The sequence below is a fragment of the Notamacropus eugenii genome, chromosome 3, assembly GCF_028372415.1.
Source record: "Notamacropus eugenii isolate mMacEug1 chromosome 3, mMacEug1.pri_v2, whole genome shotgun sequence".
NCBI lineage: Eukaryota > Metazoa > Chordata > Mammalia > Diprotodontia > Macropodidae > Notamacropus > Notamacropus eugenii.
Genome location: NC_092874.1, coordinates 285,483,236 through 285,510,271, shown reverse-complemented (window position 1 = coordinate 285,510,271; position 27,036 = coordinate 285,483,236).

Below are 27,036 nucleotides of genomic sequence, written 5' to 3'. Positions count from 1 at the left end.
GTGTGTGTGTGTGTGTGTATGTGTGTGTGTGAGAGAGAGAGAGAGACAGACAGACAGACAGACAGACAGAGAATGAAAGGCCATGTGGTATGGTAGAGAGAGGGTTAGCAGAATGGTTCTCCAGCTTTTTGATTGTACAGGGGCCCTGAAACCAAAAAGTTCGAGAATCACTCCATTAGCCCCCTCTCTTCACTCCACCTCTCATTCAATACATCTATGATCCAATTACATTTCCCTTGGACCTATACTGTGGAAGCACTTCATTCTTCACAACAACCATGTGAAATTAGCACAAGTCTAATCTCTAGTTGACAGACAGGGAAACTGAAGCTCATGCATAACCTGAAGAGATACTTTTACAGCTTGTTACACTGAGTAGACTGTTTGCTATTACATCTGAAGCTATGTAACAGCTAGAGGAGGCAATTTAAGGCAGAGGAGGGTGGCTGAAAATACCGTAGCTAACTGACTGTGTGTGTGTGTATGTGTGTGTGTGTGTGCATCTGTCTGTCTCGCTGTCTGTCTGTGCTTCTCACTGTCACTCTCTCTGTATCTCTGTTTCTCTCTGTGTATCTGTCATTCTGTCTCTGTCTGTGTGTGTGTGTGCGTGTGTGTGTGTGTTTGCGTGTCTGTGTCGCTTGGTCTCTCTGTCTCTGTGTGTCTCTGTCTCTATCTCTGTCTGTCTTTTTCCTCTCTCTGCCTCTCTGTCTCTGTCTGTCTCTGTCTCTGTCCTCTCTCTCTCTCTCTCTCTCTCTCTCTCTCTCTCTCTCTCTCTCTCTCTCTCTCTCTCTCTCTCTGTCTCTCTCTCTGTCTCTGTCTCTGTCTCTCTCTCTCTCTGTCTCTGTCTGTCTGTCTGTCTGTCTCTCTCTCTCTCTCTCTCTCTCTCTCTCTCTCTCTCTCTCTCTCTCTCTCTCTCTCTCTCTCTCTCTCTCTCCCCCTCTGTAACAGAATCAGGAATGAAAAGAACCTGGTGAAATTTGGACCCTCAAGTCTAACTGGGCAACCTCCCAAGCCTTGAGTGCCAACTACTCCTGTGTCCTTGGTTTCCAAACAGAGGGAAGAAGGATTTTGCTTTCTGAGAGCAGCTCAACGGCTCCTAGCAAGTTTTGCCCAGCTACTCCCTTCCAAAATCCATTGCTCCCCAATCTGACTCCCTCTCCTTTACCCCTCTAAGAAATATTAGAAAGTGGTCAGACTGATTCAGGAGATATGGACACTTCCCACACACGTTGTCCCAGTATAATGGGTACTGTAAGCCAGGCACTGTATTAAGCCCTGGGGAGACAAAGCAATCCATTTAGAAGCATTTATTAAGGACCTACTGTGTGCTGGACATTTTCCTAGGAGCTGGGGAAACAAAGACAAATGTGAATTAGTCCCTCCTGTGTAACACTCTGTGATGAATCCCTCAGTTCTTAGTAGAATCTAGCTCAGTATACTAGATTTAAAATCATCCTGAAAATGGTACTGTGAACGAGTTCCTTGAAGACAATGGCAATGCCCAGCACACAGTAGGTGCTTAAGGAGCACTTGCGGATTGAGCAGCTTCGTGGCACTTAATGAATGCTCTTTGTCTAAAATAAATGATAGTTCTCAAGGAAAGTTCCCTAAAGGTAGGGTCTGGCTGACTTCTGCCTTTGTATTCTCAGCACCTCATAGGTACTACTAGACCTAACACACAGTAGTACAGAATAAATGTTTATTGAATTGAGAGGGGGCTCACAAGGCCTATCAGTGGGGTTCTCAAACCATCATGGTGAGCCCTCAATGTATTTTTTATACCCCAAGAAAATATAGAACCAAAGATCTATATTTCCTGCAGATCTTGCTAATTGGTAAAGAAGAGGAGGGGCAGAACTGGGGTGACAAGAAGGAATCATAGAAATTAAAGAGGCTTCAGAGGTCATCTAGTCAAACCCTCTTCTTTTATAGATAAAAACACCTGAGATACAGAGAAATAAAATGACGTACAAAGTCACACAGATTCTTAGCATCAAGGTGGGATTTGAACCCAGGACCCAGTGTATTTTCTCCTACATCAACCTTCTCTATAATTCTGAAGGGATCAATATCCCTCCAAATTAGACATAAGACCAAAAAAATTACATTGGGAAATTAACATGGTCCATCAGTCTGTTAATCAATCGGTAAACTTTTATTAGGTACCTACAATGTGTCCGACACTGCATTAGGAGCTGGAAATACAATAACAAACATGCCAGGCAGCGAAACCCACCCTGCCCACTCATATGTTATAGTCTAACGTCTCCTGTGAGTGTGGGCAGCTGGGTGGTACAGTAGCTACAGCTCTTGGCCTAGGGTCAGGAAGACCTGAGTTCAGTCACTTAACCCTGTTTGCCTCAGTTTCCTTATCTATCAAATAAACTGGAGAAGGAAATGTTAAACCACTCCAGCATTTTTGCTAAGAAAACTCCAAAATGGGGTCACAAAGAGTCAGATATGACTGAGAAACAAAATCTCCTGTGAGTGTAATTAAAGGAGACATTTACCCCACCCAAACCTGATTTGTTCTAAATCAACTCCCTAGCTGAGTTGTGAAAAAATCATGCTCATCTCTTGGAAAGCTGGGCTGAAAATAACCATTCCACAAAACTGCAATAAAACTTGAAATAAACCTTTCCATAAAATATTTAATAAAGTTGTAAAAAGTAAAGTAGCCCATAATGAGCAGTGGTATAAAAGCAGGAGATCGTGAAACCCAGCTCCCGCTCACTTGATTCCATTTGGGTGTGGCTAAGACATCTGAACCATCCTCTAAGTCATGAGATTTTAGCATTTCTTGAGTCCAGTTCTTGTGTCCCTCAAGCAACTGGCTGGTTAAGGTCTACAGACCCCTTTCTCAGAATCTCACTTTTAAATGCATAAAATAAAATATGTAGAATTACAAAGGAAACTATATACACTTGCACATTATATACATACAAATACATATATGTGTGCATCTCTATATATCAATATCTCTATATAGATACAGATATACAGGTAGAGAGAGATGAGGAGGAGGAGGAAGAAAGGGAGAAGGAGAAGAAGAAAGAAAGAAATTGTTATTAATACCATATTAAGAATCCTTGCTCTAGACTATGCTCTGAAGGAAACTGGGGCCAGTTTTGAGCAGGACTTTCTCCATTTTGGATGCTAAATTCAATTCCAGTCTGCTCAACCAATATCTACTGACCAGTAAAACCCCAAGTAGGATGGGGTAACTGGAAATTTGTCCCAAGGTCCAATATCCAGGAGACACTTCTGCCATTCCTGAATCACATGGTATCACAAAGATTCCAAGGTTTTGCCATGCTTACCCCGCCCTGCCCCATTCCATAGCCCTACTATCTCATCTCCTCCCTAAGGGTTACGCAGTGACATTGATCAAACACTTACTGGGTACCAGGCATTGTCTTAGGAGCTAGATAAAAAAGAGAGAGGAGAAAGAGGGGTGGGAAACTTCTTCTGTGCTCAGCCTCCCACAGTCACTCTTTCTCCCTGCCATATCCCCTTCCCGCAGTTTATCCAATAAGATCATACTGTACCCACTCCACTACTACCTTCTACATCTCTTTATCCTCAAATGAATTTGCTCCAGAATTCTTACACAGAACAGGGCTAAACTTACAACTTGTAAGGCACTAAGACTACAGAGATGAAAAATGAGGCAATCCCTGCCCTCATGGAGCTTAAAATACAGTAGAACAGAGACTGAACCTGTGACATTATTGGTGCAGGGAACTCCCATACAAGGAAATTCCTTCCACCACTGCAGATCAGCCCCTTCTCTGTGATTCATCATCTAAGACACTATGAGATTAAGTGGTTTACTTAAAAATCACATGACCTGTATTGTGAGAGGTGAGATTTAAACCATGGTGGTCCAAGTTCAAAATTACTCTGAATATTTCTGAATGCACTGCAGGATGCTGTCTCACTTAAATCTGTTGAGGAAGGGAGTGATAACAAAAATAGCTAACATTTATAATAACCCATCAATGTTTGCCAAGTACTTTATATATGTTATCTCATTAGATCCTCACACCAGCCCTTTAAGGTTGGGACTGTTATTGTCACCATTTTACAGATGGGCAAATAGAGATGAAGTGACTTGCCCAGAGTCAGTGTCTGAGGGAAATTATGAACTCAATTCTTCCTCTCTCCAAGACCAGTGCTCTATATTTTAGGCCAAGCTACTTCACTGATGCAAAGAATTAAAATAAAAGGAGCTGCAATTTAGAATAGTGGATGGAAGTCTGACTTTGGAGTAGGGAAAACCTGAGTTCAAGTCTCATATCTGACATACACTGTCTGAATAAGATTGGGTGAGTTTCTCTACCTCTCAGAGCCCCAAGTATCTCTCTAAGATGATGGGTCTTGGAGCTGGAGTCAGTCTGAAGAGGTAGATGGCATTTCCTCATCTATCAATAAAACCGTAGTTCCTGTCCATTTCAGCTAGGTGGCACCACAGCGGATAGAGTGCTGGACTTGCAGTCAGAAAGACCTAAATTCAAACCCAGTCTTAGACATTTAATAGTTGTTTGACTGGACAAGTCACTTAATCGTTGTCTGCCTCAGTTTCCTCATCTATAAAATGGGGATAATAATAGTACCTACAACCCAGGGTTGTTTTGAGGATCAAATGAGATAACATTTGTAAAATGTGTAGCACAATGTCTGGTACACAGTAGGTATTTAATAAATGTCTATTCCCTTCCTCCTTTCCTTCCAAAAGGGCACAGGAGAGGTCAGATAGAGACATGAGGATGGGAGAAGTAGGATCACTTTACTTCTAGTCAATGTAATTTCATTGGATCTTGGAACTGGATGGGAACTCAGAGATCATTTAGATCAATTCATACCTAAGCAGGAATCTCCTCTGTACTTACCCCTCAAGAAGTGGCCATCCAGTCTCTGCCAGAAGACTTCCAGTGATAAGAGAACTAACCATCTCATGGGGCCACCCATTCCATTTGAAGGCAGCTTTAATTGTGGGGAAGTTTTCTTGACATCAAACTGTAATCAGCTGCCCCAGAGCTCAGTTCTGTAAGTCTAAGCAGAACAAAGCTAATCCCTCTTCCGTGCCATTACCCTTCAGATATTTCAAGACAACTCTCATTGTTGTGTTCCAAGGAAAGAAGGAAGGAAAGAAAGGAGGGATGGAGGAAGGAAGGAAGGAAATGAGGAGAGAGGGAGGAAAAAGGAAGGAAGGAAGGAAGGAAGGAAGGAAGGAAGGAAGGAAGGAAGGAAGGAAGGAAGGAAGGAAGGAAGGAAGGAAGGAAGGAAGAAAGGAAAGAAGGAAAGGAGGGAAGGAGGAAGGGAAGAAAAAAGGAAGAAGGGAGGGAGGAAAGGAGGAAGAAAAGACAGGAATGGAGGAGAAGAAGAGAGGAGGGGAGAGAAGAAGGAAGAAGCTGAGTGATCTTCCAGGGTGAGAAGGCTGCTGTAGGTGGGGAAAGTCCATAGTGTCAGGAATGGAGACCAGAGAGGAATTTTGAGGTAGACAAGTCCTCAGAAGACTTAAAGAGTGAAATAACTTGCCTAACGTCACCCTGCCAGTTTATGGGAGGTCCAGAAATAAAACCCAAGTGAAAGGACCTACGGATCACAGCTTTAGAGCTGACAGATCATAGGATCACAAATCCAGGGCTAGACCAGAACTTAGAAGTCCTCCAGGGTAACCCCTAGGAGCCGGTGACTCCCCCAAGGTCACACAGTAGTAAGGAGCAAAGACAAAATTTAACCTAGATCCTCCAAATCCAACTCCAGCTCTCCTCCGTGCTCTTCTCACTTCCATCACATGCTGGTAAATCACAGGATCTTCAAGAACTACTGATTTTTTTTATTATCACTATTTTACAGAAGAGAAAAATGAGTCTCAGAGAAATCAAACGATTCAAATATCGATACATAACTCAGTATGCTAGAAGTCATCTAGTCTAACCCTTCACTGAACTATAAATTCTATCCCCAGGAGAGACAAAAAAAATCTAGGATTTTTTCTTCACCAAACTAATAGAAATCCAAGAGAAATTAAAGGAAATTATTGCTTCAGCCGTTGAAATATATATACATAATGAAATATATATACATATATGTATATATACATCAAAAAAGGAAGAAAGAAAAAGAAAGGAATGAAAGAAAAGAAAAGAAATGCAATTGGTTTCTGACCAAGAATTTTTTAACTGAGGAGGTATAGACAACAAGCTTCCAGGCCACAGAAAATGGGTCTCAATCCTCTAATAGCTGAGACCTTCATATAAATATTTGGGCAGTGACCTTAAAGGCAAGAAGAAGAAATGCAATCCTGTGAGCTGAAACTTTGGAGATTGTGGCAAGTGGGTCCAAATTGTTGAGGTTAAAAGCATTTGATTTTTAAAAGACTAGCATTGTTAGCCCTCACAGGAGACAGACTCGGCTCACGGTTTTGTTTTTACCAAAAATCCTCCCCTGAAACCCAGATAATATACAAAAGGGGATGCCAGTTTCTATATTTTTTTTCCTTCCCAAAATCATTTGCTTTCTCCTTCCCATCCATGTGACCTTGAATGAAAACTCAGTGGGTAACAGTGAAGAAAACCAGTTATCTCACACGACCCCCATTAAAGTCAATCCCCACCTCACCCCCCACCAAAATCCTGTTCATTGTGGGATTCTGAAGAGGGAGGGAAATGGGTTGAAATATGTTTTTCTTCCTAAGTATGCAGAGGATTAAATATCCACGAGATTGTTCGCAAGGTTGACCCACCAGAGATCAATTCACAGACATGGAACATAAACCTTTCATTGCATACAAGGGTAGCTTGAAATATAGCACAGGCGAATAATGGTGGCTGTCTTTTTAAAACTCTTGGAGCCTAAGTTTGCATTGTGCCTGAGCTTCTAGTTTCCAGCGGTAGCCAGGAGACCGCCACTATGAATCTCGTTGCCACAAACGAGCAAGTTATAGTATATATTCCACCGCACACACACAGACACACACACACAGGCACACAAAAGGATTTTCAAATAGCATTAACTTCAACCCACAAGAGCAGGAGTCTTAGTGAAAGCTGGAATTCTGTCCTGAATTCACCCCATTGTGTTCAGACCCTGGAGTATACACCACACGCCACAAGCGAATTGTTTAGGCTGGGTCTCATGTCACACTGCAGCAACAATATCAATCGAACCCTTCCATCAAACAATCAGGGGAAAAATCCTACCATTTGGAGAAGGAAAGGACCTTGGAGAGACATCTGATCCAATCCTCTCTCAGGGGGTAGGAGAAATGCTAGAGATGAAGACAAGGAATGGGTTACATGGGTTGGTTGAAGAAACTGAGGCAAACAGAGCCTTTTGTGAGGTAGTTAGGTGGCACCATGGATAGACTGCTGGTTCTGGAGTCAGGAAGACCTGAGTTCAAATCCTGTCTCAGACACTTTCTAGTTTTCTGACTTTGGGAAACTTCCATTTGCCTCAGTTTCCTCATCTGTCAAATGAGCTGGAGAAGGAATGGAAAACCACTCTAGGATCTTTGCCAAGAAAACCTTAAATGGGGTCATGAAGAAGCAAATACAAATGAACAAAAATATTTTATACGTGCTTGATTTTACCTTACCTATGCCTATATTATCTCCTCCCAAGAAGAATGGTAGCTCATTGAGGACAAAAATTGTCTTTTTTTATTAATATTGTATCTCCAAGCATCTAGGATAATGTATTTAAAGCTGGAAGCATCTTAGATATCCTCCGGTCAGAAGATCATGTTTTAGAGCCAAAAAGGGCCCTAGAAGTCACTGAGTTGAACACTTCATTTTACAAATGAGGATACTGAGGTCTGACAAATTAAGTGACTTGCCTAAGTTCACATCATAAAGCTGAGATTTGAACTTGGAATCTTGACCTCCAAATAGGGCTCTCTTTTCACTGTACTTTTCTCAGCTCCCCTGAGAGCCCCCTCGTTCCTAGGAGACTGCATGGCACATAATAGGTACTTAATAAGCAAATGCTTTTTAAGTTTGATTTAAGGGTATAGCCAAGCAGAATTTATGTAGCATCAAATGTACACTACACTGAGGAATTTAGAGTACGGTCCCATGTTATTGCCTGTGTGACCTTGACCTAGCTCCTTAGCATCTCTGAAGCTACATTGGACCAGATGACCTGTAAGAGCTTTTCCAGCCCTAGATCCAGCATCCTATGACCCTACCTGTAAAGTACGGTATGCAATAATGTCAGATACAGCCAACATAGCAGAGTCAACATGTAATACATCGTTCCACAGTAGCACAATCCAAAAGGCAGTGGAGTGACGAGCACACAGTACTCTTCTGTACTAAATACCAAGGTATTCAAAGAACCCAGGAACAAAGGCTGGTCCTAATGGGTGTGGGAGAATGCACTGCCTTGAGAAAATTGAAACCAAGAATCACAAATTCACGAATTCAAGGGTTTCCTGTATAAAATTGACATAGTTTTCTTGAAGAGGTCCTTAGTTGTTATACAAGTCTTCAGCACCAGTAAGTAATTTTAAAATTACAGCATGTGCTTGTTTGACTGACATTCTGCTTAATTCTTCCCTTTAAGATCTATGAGGCCTACAGGGGCAACAGTAAAGGGGACAAAACCTCCTCTTACTGCTTTCTGCCTCTCCTTGTGTACCCCTAAGTCTATACAAGGGTTGGGGCTTATGGTAGGGACCAGTTTGAATAACCCAGAGTTGGTAGAACACAAAGATTCTGATTAGAATTCAGGATTGGTAAGAAGCAGCATAGAATCATGGAAAGAATGCTGCCTTGGAGCTGCCTGGGTAACCTTGGACAAATCATTTCATTTCCCTGAGCCTCAGTTTCCTCATCTGTAAAATGAGAAGATGGGACTAAATCATCTCTGATCTGATGGTCACAGCTCCAGATCTGAGATGCTAGGATCATCTCTGAAACTAGCGGTACACAGAGCCAGACAGCCACCAAAGGGAACTCTGAAGACAGAGAGCCCACCTCAGAGAAGGATAGCGTACCCCGTAATATTATTATGATCATCATTATTATCACTAGTTAGTGCTTAAGGTCTGCAAAGCACTTTATAAATATTAATAAATGAAAAATATTTATCAAATGCTTAACTTATGCTAAATACTGCAGGAAGGCTTAGGGAATATTGTTGTTTAGACATTTCAGTCATGTCCAACTCTTTGTGACCCTATTTGGGTTTTTTTGGCAAAGATACTGGAGTGGTTTGCCGTTTCCTTTTCCAGTTCATTTTATAGACAAGGAAACTGAACAGAGTAAAGTGACTTTCCCAGGGTGACACAGCTAGGAGCGTCTGAGGCCAGATTTGAACTCATATTTTCCTGAATTCAGGCCGAGTGCTCTATCCACTGTCCCAGTGGGAAACAGAGCTGCTCAAAGCTCTCAGCTGAGGGAAGTAGGATCAGGTCTGCAAAAAGACCTTGAAGTTTTAGCCTGGAGAAAAGGGAAAGACCCAGTCTTTGAACACACACACACACACACACACACACACACACACACACGTGTTTATATTTACAAAGCATAAGTCTGTTCATTCTGTGACTGAATCAAGTCAATGATGTGAACCTCAGTTTCCTCATATGCAAAGTGGGAGTGATCACAGGTGTGTAGATTTTGAGCTACAAGGGTCCTTAAAAAATCACTTAAGCCAATCCTATCATTTTACAGATGAAGAAACTGCATGTTTGAGAGAGGAAAGATTTAAGGGAAGGAGTCCAGTTAGGAGGCCTTTGTCCATATGAGAGGTGATGATATATCCTGAACTTTGGTGTGATCTTGTAAGGAGAGAAAAGGAGGCTGGAGAAAGAGATGTCATGGGCATCTCCCTTGACTCAGGGTCTAGAGTACTCTCAACCCTACCATACTTCCTTTCCCAAGATTACTGTCAATTAATTCAAAAACCTAATTACTCTCCTTAACGAGTACTCTTCACATCCCAAGACACCACCTCCAAAGACAAGGGAACTCCTGCTTGTCTGTAAATATACACGTTTTTGTGTGTGCACACATATGTGTATTTACACACATGTATGTGTTCAAAGACTAGGTCTCCCCATCTCACTTAGGCTAAAATACCAAGGGTTCTTTGCAACCTCATCCCACCACTATTCAGTTGAGGGTCATGATTGCTCCATTTCCCAATGGGGCCAATTTGCCCCTCCTTAAACAACTAAATGTCCCTGCTCTTATGTTCCTGCCCCCAGCCCCTCCTGGGGACTCATCTTGGTGCACCACCATGGCTACTGGGAACTTCTGAGCTCAAGAGGTTACGCATACTCAGTCTGTCACTAGATGTCTCAGTGCCCTTGGTGACGAGTAGTTTCAGACCATAAGTTACAGGTAACGCACCAAACTTCTTTGATAGAGGGAGCTTCCTTTCCTTATTCTGGTGCTCTCTATGCCAACGAAATCAGAGACCCAGTTCCTACCCCTTTTAATGTAACAGAGATCACTTCATGTTTTAGCTGATAATCATTTCAGGTAGAAGTTTCTAAATTAACATGCGAGGTGATCCACCTTATTTCCTGGAATTCATTTCAATATAATAGGTATTTATTAAAGGCCTAGGAGGCACAAAGTAGCAGGTATGGGAAGCATTGGTCATAGTGGATAGAGAACTAACTTCAAAGTCAGAAAGAACTAGGTTGAGTCTGGTCTTTGTCATTGTCTCTGTGACCGCAGGTAAGTCACTGAAGTCCTCAGTGCCCCCAGGCAATTCTCTAAAACAATAATTTCCCATATGAGACAATAAAGTCCCATCTGGATAGATGGAAGGGAACTGAATAGCCAAAGAGTTCTCAATCCCACATGGTCCAAGCACAAGTCAGTCCAAAAAAGGAGGCAAACACTTCCTTCGTGCTCTACTAAAGAGGCCAGGAGGAAAAATGTGTTGAGCACTGCCCTCAAACATAATAGAAGGTAAGAACTACAAGGAATCTTGGGGCAGCTGGGTAGTACAGTGGATAGACCAACAGGCCTGAAGTCAGCAAGTCCTGAGTTCAGATCTGTCCTCAGACAGTAGCTGTGTGACCCTGGACGAGTCACTTAATGATTTGCCTCAGTTTCCTCATCTGTAAAATTAGTTGGAGAAGGAAATGCAAACCACCTCAGTATCTCTGCCAAGAAAACCCCAAATCAGGTCATGAAGAGTCAGAAGAGTCAGACACAGCAAAAAGTGACTGAACAATAACGAAGAAGAGATCTTGGAGATCATTCAGTCCAAAGGGGAAGTGACTTGCCCAAGGTCACCCAGGAGAATAATATATCCACTGACTACAATAACATGTCTAAAGGAAAACAATACCTAACAGCAACTGACCTCCTACGAATTACAATGATCCACCTTGGTCCGGAGGAGCAGGTAATGGAATACCTAGCCCAACAGACCCACAGTAGTCAACAAGAAAGAGTATTAGACTTAGAGTCACGAAGAACTGGGTTCAAATCCAGCCTCTGACACTTAGGAGTTTAAGCCACTGAACACCTATCCCTCAGCCTCACCTTCCCCCCTGTAAGATAAGGATGATAAAAACTCAAGAGCAGGGACTTTGTGTCTCTAAAGCTTAGCACAGTGCCCAGCACAAAGTTTTGTTTTTGTTTCTGGGTCATTTCAGTCATGTCTGCAGTCTATTTGTTTTGTTTTGCTCTCTGTTGAAGGGGCTGGCAAGATTTGCCATTTTCTTCTCCAGCTCATTTTACAGATGAGGAACCTAAGGCCAACACAGTGAAGTGACTTACCCAGGGTCACACAGTTAATAAGTCTCAGGCCAGATTTGAACTCAAGAAGATGGGTCTTCCTGACTCTAGGTCCAGCACTCTATACATTCTGCCACCAGCACATAGTAGGTACTGAATAAATGAATATCAAGTGACTAATAAAAGCAGCACTCCTCTTTCTATTCTTTGTATTACGAAATGTTTTGATGTGTGAATGATTAAGCTCACAGTAAAGAAAAAAACAATCAAACTCTAAAAACCAACATACCTAAAAAGAAAATGGATGCCTGGGAAAGGATGCAGAATGTTGCATCAGCTCTAACACGTTTGTTAATTTTGTTTCAAAGTTTTTCCTTTGTTAAAGGGAAGGGTTCATTGCATTTGAAGGTATAACAGGAAATGACTGTGATAGAAAAAAACCAGACATCCATTGAGCATTTTTAAACCACATTTCTTATCCACCACACATGGGCATATGGGTAGAAAAATTTCCATATAAATTGTTTGCTCTTTCTCTTTATCACTTCTTTTAGTATGGAAATGGGTCTATATAACCATTCAAATGTGCAGTACACCTTGCAATACTTGTTTTCCTGTTAACGTCTTCTTCCTTTGGAATCATTAATTCATCTAGTCTGCAAGTTCTGTAATAATAGAAAATGGGAGCATGAAAACCTTCAAATTTCACCTTCTAGTTTCCCCCCAAAGTTAGCGTTTCATAAAAATTTAAACTCCATTGTCAATAATCTTTCACTTTATAGTCATCAGAGAACATGGTTGTTGTCACAATGGGTGTCCTATAGGAATTGTAAGAAAGCAGAAATTGCCCTAATGCCACCCTGACAAGGGACATCTGGGACCATTCATTCTGTCTCCTTTGGTGCCTTTACTTCTCCCAGGCCACTTGAAAATTACTAACTGATTAACTGGAGGAGACAAAGAAAAATGTCCATCATTAACTGGATAAGGAGTGAAGTTCGACTCCATATGCCATAAGAACAGAAGGAACGCATACTGTATATACTTTATGACAATGATGACAAATTCTGACTTGGTGGTTCTTTTATCCCTAGGATGATTTTTTCTGGGATTTTTTGGTCCCTGGCCCAACTTCTTTCTCTAACCCAGGGACCTACAAGGTCCATGAACATAGATGCAAAAAAATTATATATTTGTTTTCACTATAATCTAATGAAAATTGAACATTATTTCCAACTGCAAATGTAGACAATTAACCATAGTAGTATTAGCAGTACCCATGACTTGGTCACCAGTAGAAATCATGGATATTTTCATATTATGTTACGATTGTTGGAGAATCCTTGAAATGTGGCTTACACTCATCCCAAATCTGAAATGAATATAGCTATTAGATCCATGAAGAGATATATTACCATGTCACAAATTTATGTTTCATATACTTACGGGACACATAGTATAGATTTATAGATGTAGATTTATGTATTTATGTGATATACATTCATGACAATTTCAATATAATTGGTTTCCTTTATACATCTGTGTATTTTACTCTATGTACCTAAAAACCTTCTTCTGAGGAGGGGTCATAAATTTCACCAGAATGCCAAAATTGACCATGGTCCAATAAAAGGCTGAGAACTCTTGCTCTAAACCCTTAATATCCTGAAGAATCAAAGTTCCTTGAGGGCAGGTATTTTCCCACTTTGGTGTTTCTAACCCTAGACACATTCCTTGACATAGAGTAGATGCTTAATACTTGTTAATTGATTACATGTAGGGATGCACCAAGAATTAATTCTTAGCCGTGTGTGTGTGTGTGTGTGTGTGTGTGTGTGTGTTGTACATGTCCCCTCAAAAATTCCATCCACTCTGATGGCTTTGACTAGCACCTCCATATAGTATTTTTCTCTGTTTCACAGGTTGCCATGGCCAAAGAATTCATCACCAAGTGGCCAACCTACTGGTGGTGATCCTCTATACTTAACTAGGCTGGTCCTTGGAAAGCAGACAGAGTCCAATGCCAGATCTGCTCTCCAAGCCTTTCCATCCCAGAACACTTGCCAGAGCTTGTGGCCCACTGGCGTAGACCTCAAGCATCTCCACACAAGTATGAGGCATCAGAGGACAACTTCTATATATAGGGGACTACTCCATCCACCTCTTCAGTCCTGACCTGCCTCCTGAACTCCAGAAATAACTCCTCCAGCTGTACTCCTTAAGCTTGTTATCCTACCATCACCTCAAATTCGAAATGACTAAAAACCCCTTCCCTCCCCACCCTCCAGTACTAGCCCCTGCCCAGAATTTTCCGTTTCAGTTCATGGCATCCAATTACTTAAGCTAAAAAACCTTGGAGTCATAGAAATCCAGCCTCATAAAATCCTGCTGTTAGAAGGGACCTGTCTACTTCTTCCCCTACTCAGGTCAGGAAGTCCTGCTAAGATATCTCTTAATAATGAGTATTCAGCTGTTGTTTAAACATTTCCATTTCCAAGGAAGGAGTGCAGTATGCCATGGTAGGTAGGATTCAAAACCATTAAATATGAGGAATAACTGAAGGAACCAAGCATGTTTAAGCTGGAAAAGTGGTGAGTCAGAGGATGCGTGATTGCTGCCTTCAAACATCCGAAGGGCTAAATATTGCAAAGAGGATTTATACTTGTTTAGTCTGGCTCCAGAAGTTAGAGCTAGGACCAAGAGAAAGATGGGTTTTTTAGCTCAATATAAGATAGTTATTTCTACCCATTAGATCTGTACAGGAACAGATGACCTTGACTGTGAAGAGTGTTCTCATAAGACCATAGATTGAGAACTAGAGGAGACCTCATCCAGGGCCATCTAATCCAATCCTGGGCAAGTTAAGTGATATGCCCAGGGTCATAGAATTAGTAAGTGCCAGAGGTGGGATTTGAGCTCAGGTCTTTCCGACTCCAAATTCTATATCACTACACAAAACTGCCTTTCTAATGCATCTACTAGGTATTCAATAAATGCCAATAGAGCATAGATTTAGGGCTGGGAAAGATTTCAGAGGTCATCCACACTTCACAAATGAGGAAACTGAAGCCCAGGAGGTTAAATGATTTGCCCATCTAGTCCCCAGCTAGGAATCAAAGGGAGAATCTGAACCCAGATCTTCTGAATACAGAGCCAAGGCATCTTCTACTTCTTCATTTCACCCTTAGTCACCCTTTGTGTCTGTCTTCATTGAATTATCTCACTCCTTCTCAGACCTATTTATATTTTTGGCCTCTTCAGATGCTTTAATGTCACAAATTCCATATGTTCCACAATATGAAGTGAGTACAGGAACATTCTTTCCAGCTCTGTAGGCATCTCCTTGCAGGATTTGGGGTCCCACTCTGTGCTCCGCCATCTTGAGCTCCCTCTCCTCTGCCACCCCTGCCACCCAACACACAGAGACGTCTCAGTTCCCTTCTGAGACTCACATTGGCCCCACAATGGGAGATGGTCTAGATGGGTTCTGTGGTGGGAGATGAATAATATGAGAAGTGAGCTGACTGACGTGATTCCCCATTAGTCAGGAAAATTCTAAGAAATGGCTGTTCTCAAAAAGCACCGGTAAAAGTATTTTTCTCTCTGATTTGACTTATATAACTTGTAAAATAACAGGCTGCCGTTTTAGAAGAGTTAGTGTTGGCATAGTATTATCTTGAAAATTACACGAAGCCCTTCTTTTTCGAAAATATTTCTCCGGTTGTTAGGTTAAAAACCTGGTGCCAAACACAGATGAGTCGTTGGGTTTGCACAATTATCGCCTTTTTCTTAGAAATAACGGCAAAACCTCAAAACATGCCACAGCACAGAAGCTATTTCTGGTCCCTGGCAAACAATTGAATGACATCCATAAACCTTTGGAAATTAATATCCCTCAGGAAAATCTAGTTGATGAAAGTCACAAGGAAGTTATTAACTGGAATTAAGTCACTGACAAGAGATATTATTAATGATCTCATCAAAATTGTGAGGGCCTTTAACACTCACATTGCAAGGCTAGTTATGGACTCCTCAGAGAATATTAAATTATTCTAAAGTAGTTGCTTGGCTTGAGATCAAATGAAAAAAAGATAAAAGGCTTCAACTTTAGGTAATTCCATAATTCTCTGGACTTTCCAGAAGAGAAGTATGAGAAGTGTTAGCCTCTTTGTCTCCCTTCAGTACTGCCATAGTCAAGCACACTGTCTAATAAATTCAGCTAATTGTTTAGTGTAAGTGGTTTTGTTTAATTGCGGTCTGTTGATTTTTCACATGGTCACACACAAAGGACCAAGGAATGAAGAAATCATTGCTTTTTGTTTGTCCCCCAAAGTTCCAGACAACTGTGTGTATTTGCAGCCTGGAGGAGACAGTAATATGCCCAATAGGTCCTGAATTTATGGTCAATCAGTCAGTCAACAAGCATTGGTGATATGCTTACCAGACATTGTGCTAAATGCTGGAGATAGAAAGACAGAAAAAAAATGTGTTCCCCTCCCTCAAGTATCTCATATCCTAAGAGGTGAAGCAAAATTCAAAGAACTAAGTAAGCTACAGTGTTAATTTCAGAGGGAAGGCATTAGCATTTGGGGGAGGTGGGAAGGAGAAAGGGGGTCCAGGAAAGTCTGCTTGCAAAAGATAGGATTTGGACTGCTTGAAGGAAGCCGAAGAAGCCAAGAGGCAAAGGAGAATGGGGGAGAGCAGATAGAAAGGCATGGCAACAGAAGGTTGAGTGTTGTGAGGAACAGAAGGGAGGTCGCTATGGCTGAATCTCAGAGTATGTTAAAGGGAGGAAAATGTAGGAAGATTGGAAAGATAGGAAGGGGTAGGCTATGAAGGTTATGAACACTTAAATGCCAAACAAAGGATTTTATAGTCTATCCTAGGAGTGATAGGGAGCTATTAGAGTTTATTAAGTATGGGAGTGACATGGTCCACCCTGAGCTTTTGGAAAATCACTTTGGCAGCTGAATTTGGAGGATGGGTTGGAGTGGGGAGAGATGTGAGGCAGGGACACCCACTTGGTTTAGGCATGAGACAATGAGGGTCTGCACCAGGGATGAGAGTATGAGTAGAGTACAGAGTAGAATGATGTTTTGAAGTTAGAAATGACAAGACTTGGCAGCAGATTGAATATATGTAGTAAATGTGAGTGAGAACTGAGAATAACACTGAGCCGGAAGGATAGGGAAGATGTTGATGTCCCTTACGGTAGTAGGGGAATTTAGAAGATGGGAAAGTTGGAGGAGAAAGATAATGAGTTCAGTTTTGGACATGCTGAGTTTGAGATGCCTAAGGGCACAATACTGGAGCTCAGGAAAGATGTTAGGGATGGACATAGACAGAGAGACAGATAGAGAGATAGATAGATCTTAATGAGTGAAGTTAGTTGTTTCAGTCATCTGCAACCTTGGGGTCTTCTTGGCAAAAATATTGGAGTGATTTGCCATTTCCTTCTCCAGCTCATTTTACAGATGAGGAAACTGAGTCAAACAAGGTGATGTGAGTTGCCCAAGGTCACATAGCTATTAAGTGTCTGAGGCCAGATTTGAACTCCTGAAGATTTGTCTTCCTGATTCCAGGGCCGGCACTCCTTCCACTGTGCCACTTAGTTGCTGGAAAAAACAGTCAAGGAAGAGAGCAGAATATATCCATCCTGCAAAGTAAACAATCAAGCATTGTTTTGGAATCAGATGGCCTAAGTTTGAATCTCCAACCAACCACTTACTTACCTGTGTGGCCTCAGTAATGTCATTTGCTGGGCCTCAGTCTCCTCATCTGTAAAATGGGGAGGACTAGATTTACTCTGAGTTCTTTTCCAGTTCTAAATCTATGATCCTATGAGCTTATTCATTTTCTTACCTCTTGCTTTTTCTCACACTATTTATTTCCTACAAGCAACACCTTCTCTGCCCCCCTCCACATACACATTGCTTCCTAATTATCCTTTGAGGAGGAGCCTGAATTACAGAATCTCAAAGTTGGAAGAAACCTTGGAGGACCAACAGTCCATGAAGGCTTATCTAGTCCCTAGACCAGTTCTAGGTCTACTCTCTTTTCGTAAATTATCTTATACTTATTTATACATGCTATTATATTTCCCCCAGAAAAAAATGTACAACCAAAGACACAACTGCTTCTCTTTTGTAATCCCAATACCTAGTTCAGTGACTGGCACATAGTAGGTGCTTAATAGACACTAGATGAATGGTTGCTTGATGTATTTCGCAATCAAATAATTGCTCCCATATTTGTGGCCTCCAAGCACTCAATCCACATTCCTGAGGCATAAATGAAATTTAATATTTTTTTGCCTTTCTTTATACTCCTAGTGCTTAGCACAGTGTCTGGCCCATGGTAAGTGATTAAAAAATGATTGTGGCTCACCAGCTCTCTCCTTGGAATTCCATAGAATGACATGCTTACTAGGCTACTTGTAGGCAAAATATGTAGAGGGACAATAGCATTGATTCATTTCAATTCAAATTGATTTATTAGTCATAGATTTTGAGCTGGAAGGGACCTCATAGGTCATCCAACCCAATCCCATCTTCTAGAGATGTTTGAGTCCTAGAGAGGTTAAGTAACTTCTCCATAGGTCACATGAGGAGGAAATACCAGAACTGGGAACCAATTCAATTTGACTCGATTCAGTTCACCAAGCATTTGTCAAAGGTATCACATTGGATGAGATATAGAGTTAAAATAGCCATGATCCCTCATGAAGTTTGAAATGTAGTTGAAGGAGTTGTCACACACAGAGAAAAGAATATTATCTACAATGATACAAGTAAGAGAAGTAAAGAAGAAATTGCTACATAGGCTCACGTGAGGAAAGTGATGTCCAATAGTAACACTGCTAGAAAATCTCAAAGGCAGAATTCAAACCCAGATCTTTCCACTATGCTGCCTCACATTTTTCATATAAATCACACTTCAAACACTTAAAGACATCCAGCATGCCTTCCCTAGGTTTTCCTCTCTTCAAGTTGACCATTCTGATTGCTTTAATTGATCCTTATATGGCATGGTCTTTCATTCCCTCATCAATGCAGTCACCCTCATCTGGATACATCCCAATTTGCAGTGTCCTTCCTAAAACATAGCACCAAGACCTGAATGCAGTACTCTAGTTATGTTCTGACCAGAGTAAAATACACTAGGACTCTCTCACCTCCATAATTTTGGAAATAGTTCTTCTCTTAATGAAGCCTGGGGTTACATTTAGCTTTTTTGATCTACTGAAGCACATAGTAGGCTCTATTGAACTTACCTTCTCTTAAATAAAAAGAAGTAACAAGATAGAAAGAGCATCCAAGGGAAAGGGAGAGAAGAGGTAACAAAAAGGCATGATTTTCCTCCTTTCTTTGAGGAGGCAGAAGACTACAGGTATGGAGTATCCCAATAAACTGTGAGACAGTTGATATGTTGATCAATTTTACTGAACTTCTTTTGATCTAATTTTTATGCTTTGTTACAAAGGGTGGATATCTAGGGAAGGGAGGCAGGATAGATAGATACATACATACATACATACATACATACATAGATGCATAGATACATACGTGCATACATACATGCATGCATACATAGATGCATAGATACATACATGGATACATACATAGATAGACAGATAGATACATAGACAGATACAGACAGACAGACAGATAAACATAGAGACAAGTAGATTAGATACATATATTCATAGATAGATAGATAGATAGATAGATAGATAGATAGATAGATAGATAGATAGATGGATAGATAGATACAAAGACATATAGACATACATGCATGTAAACAAAGGCACATCTAAAACAGAAATTATCAAGGCAAAATGTAAATTTTAAAAAGAGGAGCATTGGGGCTAAATATTTTTAATCTACCTGAGAGGGAGTCCCTGACAGCAGGCAACTCTGAATAGTTTTTATCTTAGGGATTTAGCAGGAAGCTACTCATTACAAACTAATGGCAGCTAAACAAGCTATTCAAGACAAAAGCATGAAGGCCAGCCTTGCTGAGAAGCCATACAGTTTGCTCCCTAACCTTCTATTTCCCACCTCTTGAAGCAAACAGGCTGAAGTTCAGTAAGAGCAAGGCAGCGAGCCACAAGATCTACCCACAAGTCTAACAAAGAATTGAGAAACTCTCTTTACAGCAAGGATGGTGGTCAAGGAGCCCCACATAGGTCAGAGACCTACAAAGAGTCTAGTATGTCTCTATTTCAGCCACTGCCAACTGACAGATGTGTATATACAAAGCACAGATTGGTTTGGCCCTTGAAGAAGGGCAAAGGGCTGAAAACATGTATCTTGACTCACCAGGTTTTAAGGATGAATGGAAAGTTATTTGAAAGAAATGCTTTCATGGATGTAAATTCTTCTAATAGAAAGCAAGTTTCTTGAAGGCAGGAATTGGTTTATTTTTATCTTTGTACAGCCAGCATCTGCACAGTGCCTGGCACATAGTAGGTGCTTAAAAATGCTCATTGGTGGATTGGTTGATTCAAGGCAGTGACAACAAAGGAAAGGATTTGAATAGTCAAGGGAAAATCTTGACCTGTCTGGGGAAACTGAAGGATAGAAGAAAGTAATGGAAAAGAGAATGAAAAACTAATGAACTCTGGGAGCTAAAAAAAATAAATGAGATGCATTGATCTTCCCATACAGATAGGAGTGAGACCCTTTAAGGAAGAAGCAGCTCCAAGGAATGATGGCATATATCCAGGTAGAAGAAAGAAGAAAGGAAAGAAGGAAGGGAAGAAAAAGAAAGGAAAGGAAAGGAAAGGAAAGGAAAGGAAAGGAAAGGAAAGGAAAGGAAAGGAAAGGAAAGGAAAGGAAAGGAAAGGAAAGGAAAGGAAAGGAAAGGAAAGGAAAGGAAAGGAAAGGAAAGGAAAGGAAAGGAAAGGAAAGGAAAAGAAAGGAAAAGGAAAGGAAAGGAAAGGAAAGGAAAGGAAAGGAAAGGAAAGGAAAGGAAAGGAAAGGAAAGGAAAGGAAAGGAAAGGAAAGGAAAGGAAAGGAAAGGAAAGGAAAGGAAAGGAAAGGAAAAAGGAAAGGAAAAAGGAAAGGAAAGGAAAAAGGAAAGGAAGAAAAGAAGAAAGAAAGAAAGAGAAAGAATAAGGGGAAAAAGAAAAGGAAGAAAATAAAGGAACAAGGAAAGAAGGGAAGAAGGAAGGAGGGAGGGAAATAAGTACTTATTAAGCTCCTACTATGTGCTAGACACTGTGCTAAGGTCTTTATGAATATCATCTTTTTATACTCACAACAACCCTGTGAGGTCAGTGCTATTAGGATACCTATTTTACATTTGAGGAAACGTAAGCAGACAGAGGTTAAGTGATTTTCCCATGATCAGACAGGTAACAGGTATCTGAGCCTGGATTGAACCCAGGTTTCTGATTCCAGGTCTAGTGACTGATTATTCAAAGTGTCATTTCACTGTCTCAGGCAAAAGATCATTCAATGACAATCAGAGGAAGAAGAAACAAGTAGTGGTGGCTGTCATCTCCTGGCACCTGTCAATACAACGTAAAACTTTCAGAAATGTGTTAAATTGAATGCTTACGACATTTTGCCAATGATTCTTGTGCAGACAAAGGATGCTCACACATAGAACTTAAAAAGTGTTGCCTGTGGCAATCCTTGGCCAATCCTAGGCAGATGCTGAAAACCCTTAGAGTGCTGCTTGTGCTTTCATTGCTGCTGACCATTGAAAGGAGGGACTTCAGAATAGAAAGTCTGACTTTGGAACTGATCATACACTCAAGAAGATGATTCTGGAGGAAGGAACTTAGATTTATAAATAACAGATTAAAATTTAGGAATCAACCAATCAAGTAACATGTATTAAGCAGTGTCCGGCACTGTGCTAAGCATGGGGGATACAGAAAGAGGCAAAAGACAGTCTCTGCCCCCAAGGAGCTTACAATCTAATGGAAGAAGGAAACATATATGTACAAAACAAGCTACAAACAGGAGAAATAGGAAATATTAATACAGGGAAGATGCTGGAATTAAGAGAAGTTGGGGAAGGCTCCTTGTAGAAGGTGGGATTTTAGTTGGGACTTAAAGGAAGCCAGGGAAATCAGTGAAATAGTGGAAGGTGAGCATTCTGGGCACAGCGGACAGTAAGAGAAAATGTCTGGAGCCAAGAGATAGAGTGTCTGATTCGTGGAAGAGTCAAAAGGTCAGTGTTACTAGATCAAAGAGTACCATGTGGAGTAAGGTGTAGCAAGACCAGAAAGGTAGCAGGGGTCAAGGACAAGTTCTGAAAGCCAAACAGTATTTTGCATTTGCTCCTGGAGGCACTAGAGAGCCACTGGCATTTGTTGAGTAGAGATGACATGATGGGGTCTGTGTTTTAGGAAAATCACCATGATGACTACATGGAGGATGGCTTAGAGTGGGGAAAGACTTGAGGCAGGCAGGACCCCCAGCAGTTCTGCAAAAAATAATGCAGGCAGTCATTTAAGCCAAAAGCCAGAGAGAGTAATAGTTCCAACAATGGAAAGAGAATCTCAAGACAGAAGCAATTAAAGCTCAGATTTGTGTAGCAAAAAGAATGGCATACATTGAATAGAATGGAGTAGAAAATCTAAAATAAGGAAGGGTATTTGACATTTCTGGTATCATTGAGGCAAGGTGGGATAGGGCTGAAGTCTGGAGGAATCGTTGAATCCATGAGAGTTAGTAATGGAGACAAGACCTGGGTTCAAGTTCCACTTTGACACATCCCCGTTATGTGACCTTGGGCAAGTCATACCCTCTCATGGCTCTAGGCCAATGGACTCAGACGATAAAAAAAATAGAAACCAGGGCCATTAATCCTTACATGACCATCCCTGCAAGCCATGTGATGACTGAATTTTAAAATGTAATGTGCATTAATATACTCTATTGTATTTTTACCTACTTTGTTAAATATTCCCCAATTACATTTTAATCCCTTTAGGTTAGACACTGCTTGGCACGGTTTGTGCCCCATTTGACATCTCTGCTCTGGGTAACTAAGACTTTTATTTTGGTGAGGCAATTGGGGTTAAGTGACTTGCCCAGAGTCACACAGCAGTAAGTGTCAAGTGTCTGAGACCAGATTTGAACTCAGGTCTTTCTGACTCCAGGGCCAGTGTCCTATTCACACTGTAGCACCTAGCTGGCCCTAACTAAGACTTTAAGATAGAGAGAAGGTGCCAACTTATACTGGTAGAGGTACTCTATACCAAAGAAATCACAGCTCCAGTTCCCATCCCTATCCACATCACACACACACACACACACACACACACACACACACACACACACACACACAAACACTTAGAAGAAAATGAAAGATTGTATGTCCCAACTAGATAGGGTTAGAATTTATAACCAGATACAAGTTAGAGGAGATTAAAACAACGAAAAAGGACTATTTTAATGATACATATTTAAAACATTTTATATAATCAAAAATCAAGGGATCTAGGATTAGAAGACAAAAATATACATTGGGAAAAAAATAATCCAAGTTCTCTGATAAAAGTCTGGCATCCCAAACTGATAGGCAATTGATATAAGCCTGTAGGACTAAGAGTCATCTCTCCTCCCACCTCCAGTGCCCCCACTTTTGCATGGAAGTCACTAAGCATTGAGGAATATATTGACTTTGGAGGAACTTGTCAAGTTCTTAGAATTTCTTCACAACAGATGTCGGCCCATAAGCTGCAATTATCTTCATGGTAATCAGTTTGCTTACTCATTGTGAATACTATTAGGAGAGATTGCCAGGTGCCTCATTATGGTGCTTTTATGGTTTCCTTGGGGCCTATGAGAAAACCAACCCTGCCAAAAGTTTTATTGGCCTCTCAGAGAACCTGCTAGCTGCCTTCCCATTAAGCTCCAACCTCTTTATGTCTTCTGGCTGCATTGATTGTGAAATTGTTGATATGGATTCGTGTGGGTTTCTCTAGTAGTATATCAACTCATTGGGCAGATATTCCATGTTAAGAGAATCATGAGTTAAATGGGCAACTAGGTGTAATGGATAGAGTGGTGGACTTTGAATCAGGAAGACCCATTTTCATGAGTTCAAATCTGATTTCAGATGCTTACTAGCTGTGTGACCCTGATCAAGTCATTTAACCCTGTTGGCCTCAGTTCCTCATCTGTAAAATGAGCTGGAGAAGGAAATGGCAAACCACTCCAGTATCTCTGCCAAGACAACCCTAAAATGGGGTCATGAAGAGCTGGACACGACTGAACAATACTTACTAATTATGTGAACGGCAGCAAGTCAACTAACTTTTCTGTCTTGGTTTTTCCTTAATTTATTTTACTTTGTTCAGTTAACAAAAATTTATTTTGTAAGCAAAAATGTTATTTTTAATAAGAATTTATTTTCTCTCCTCTTCTCTGCCTCCTCTTGAAAATACTGTAACAAATATTCAGGAAAAAAATCAGTCTTGTATTGTCCATGTCCAAAAATGTATGCTTCATTTTATACCTTATAATAATAACAGCTAGGATTTGTAAAATACTTTAAGGGTAACAAAGCTGTTTACAAGTATTTTATCCTCATGAAAACCCTGGGAAGTAGGTGTTTTTTCTCCATTTTACAGATGAGGAAACCAAGACAGACAGAAGTGACTTGCCCAAAGTCACATAGCTAGTAAGTGGATTTGAGACTGGATTTGAACTCAGATCTTCTGGGCAACCAAGTGGCACTGTGGATTGAGTGCCAAGCCTGGAGTTAAGAGGACCTGAGTTCAAATCTGGCCTCAGATGCTTACTAGCTTGTGTGACTCTGGGCAAATCACTTAACCCTGCTTGCGGTTTTCTCATCTGTCAAATGAGCTGGAGAAGGAAATGGCAAACCATTCTAGTATCTTTGCCAAAAAAAAACCCAAATGGGGTCACAAAGAGCTGAACATGACTGAAAAACAATGGAACAACAAGAAGTTCTTGACTCCAGACCAGGTACTCTATGAATTGTATCACCTAGCTTCCAGGAGCCAAGATGGCAGAATAAACAATAAATGACTGTAATTCTCCCATATTCACCTCCAAACAACCATAAAACAGTGCTCCAAAACAAATCCTGGAATAGCAGAAGGAACTAAAAGATAGGGTGAAACAATCTTTTAGCCCAAGAAACTTGGAAGATTGGCAAGAAAGGTCCATTTTACTCGGGTAAAAGAAGAGTGCAGCCCAGGACAGGAAGCGTCCCAGCAAGCCAGGAGCAAGCTCTACCCTCGGCAAACCAGCAGGAAATCCTGAGTCTCTGTGAGCTGGAACAAAAAACCCCACCAGGACCCTCCCCACATGCCTTAGCATAGCCAGGGGAATGGGCAGACTTCAGCCCCAGCCTTCCGTGCTTCAGTGTAGCCCCAGGCAAACAGGCAGCCATCTTGCTCCAGCGCAGCCCCAGCACACAACAGACACCAGTCCTAGAACCCTGGACCAGCACCAGAAAACCTGCCAGACCCATGCTGATAGAGGTCACACAGCTAGTAAGTGTCTGAGGCCACATTTGAACTCAGGAGGATGTCTTCCTGATTCCCAGCCCTGTGCTCTATATATTCCACCATCTAGTTGCCCCCCTTGCTGCCTGTCCACCACTATCACTTGAAATGTACACAGTACTGAGAGCTTGGTTTCAAAATGTGTGTGTGTGTGTGTGTGTGTGTATGTGTGTAAACAGTCCTATTACTCTTCTGTACAACAGTCCCATCAATTCTTTAAGACAGCAATCATATCTCCTCTGACTCCTTTCTCTTCTAGATTAAAGATCTCCAGTTCCTCTTAAGAGGTCATTTCTTGCCTCTCCACCTTCTTGGTCCCTCTACTTCAGATACACTCTGATTTATCAGGATCTAAGATTTCAATACACTACTTTAAATAATTTTTTTTGCTCAATCTGATGAATTCTGAATTCCATTAAATTGGCAAGAAAAAGGAAAACAGGTGAATAGTTACATCTTCTCTCCCTAGTTGGACTTCATTTATCTCCTTGAGTCTGTTTATTCATTTGCAAATTGAATGGATAGGATTATTATGGGATTCCAATTTGCTTTGCAATTCTAGATACCTGAAAGGGAACACAATACTCTAGACCTGCTTTTAGCAGGACAGAGTACAGCAGACCCAGGACCTTTCTCCTATGTTTTATTAAGGCACAAACCTGAAGGGGCATCATATCATGCTCTTTTATTTATATGATCACTTATTTAGCCATACCTCAGCTATCCTCACTCTCTCTTTATTTGTCCTGTTGGTTTTTGAACCAATGTGCAAGGAATTTGCATGTATCTCAAGCAGATTTCATTTTATTAGATTTGGCCCCATTATTCAAGCCCCCTTAGATCTTTTTGGATCCTGATTCTTTCTTCCCATTTAGCAACCATCCTTCCCCAATTTTAGGTCCTCTTCAAATTTGATATAGACCAGGTATGTTTTAATACAATTGATAAAAAATGTTAAATAGAACAAGTTCAAGATCAGATCTGTGGGATTCACTCAAGATATCCTTCCAGATAGGTCTCCATCCTCCTCCATCCATCCTCTATCTATACTCTTTGAATTCAGCAATATGGTACACTGGGTGGAGTATTAAACTTGGATTCAGAAAAGATTTGAGTTTTAGGTCACTTCGTCTGAAACTTACCAGTTTCCTTGTGTGTAGAAAGGGGGATAAAAATTTCTGTAGCATTTATCCCAAAAGCTTTTTTTGAGGCTCAAATGAGATGAAATTTGTAAAATGTTTTGTATATTTTGCATATGAAATGTCATTTATTTTTCAACCACTTCCAAAATTTCCTAACAGCATGGGTTATAATGGAGAGAACAGTGAGATTACTACCAGAGTGACCTAGTTCGAAATCCTGCTTTGAGGCTTATTACCTTTATGACATCAAACAAAGCAATTCTTCTAACTGGGTCTCAATTTCCTCATAAATAAGAAAAATAAAAGGGTTAGACTGGATGCTCCCAAAGGATCCTCCATCCTATGATTGCCCAGATCTAAGATCTAACCAAAAGCTCCCCATGCGGTTCACAAGATAGCATGGGAAACTTGGTAAAATTCAGGCTTCCTATGTTAACAGCATTTCCCTGATAGACCCATCTAGGAACCTAGTCAAAATGGAAATGGAATTATTCTAATGACCTGTTTCTTTTTTTTTATTTTAACTCAGGACTAAACACACACACACACACACACACACACACACACACACCACCCCTGAATATTTCCATATATAAAATAGAACTGAAAAGGATTATATGTAAAACCTGTGAAATTATAACTCTCTATAATATGCACCTTGCTTTTTTATCTAATAAATTCAACA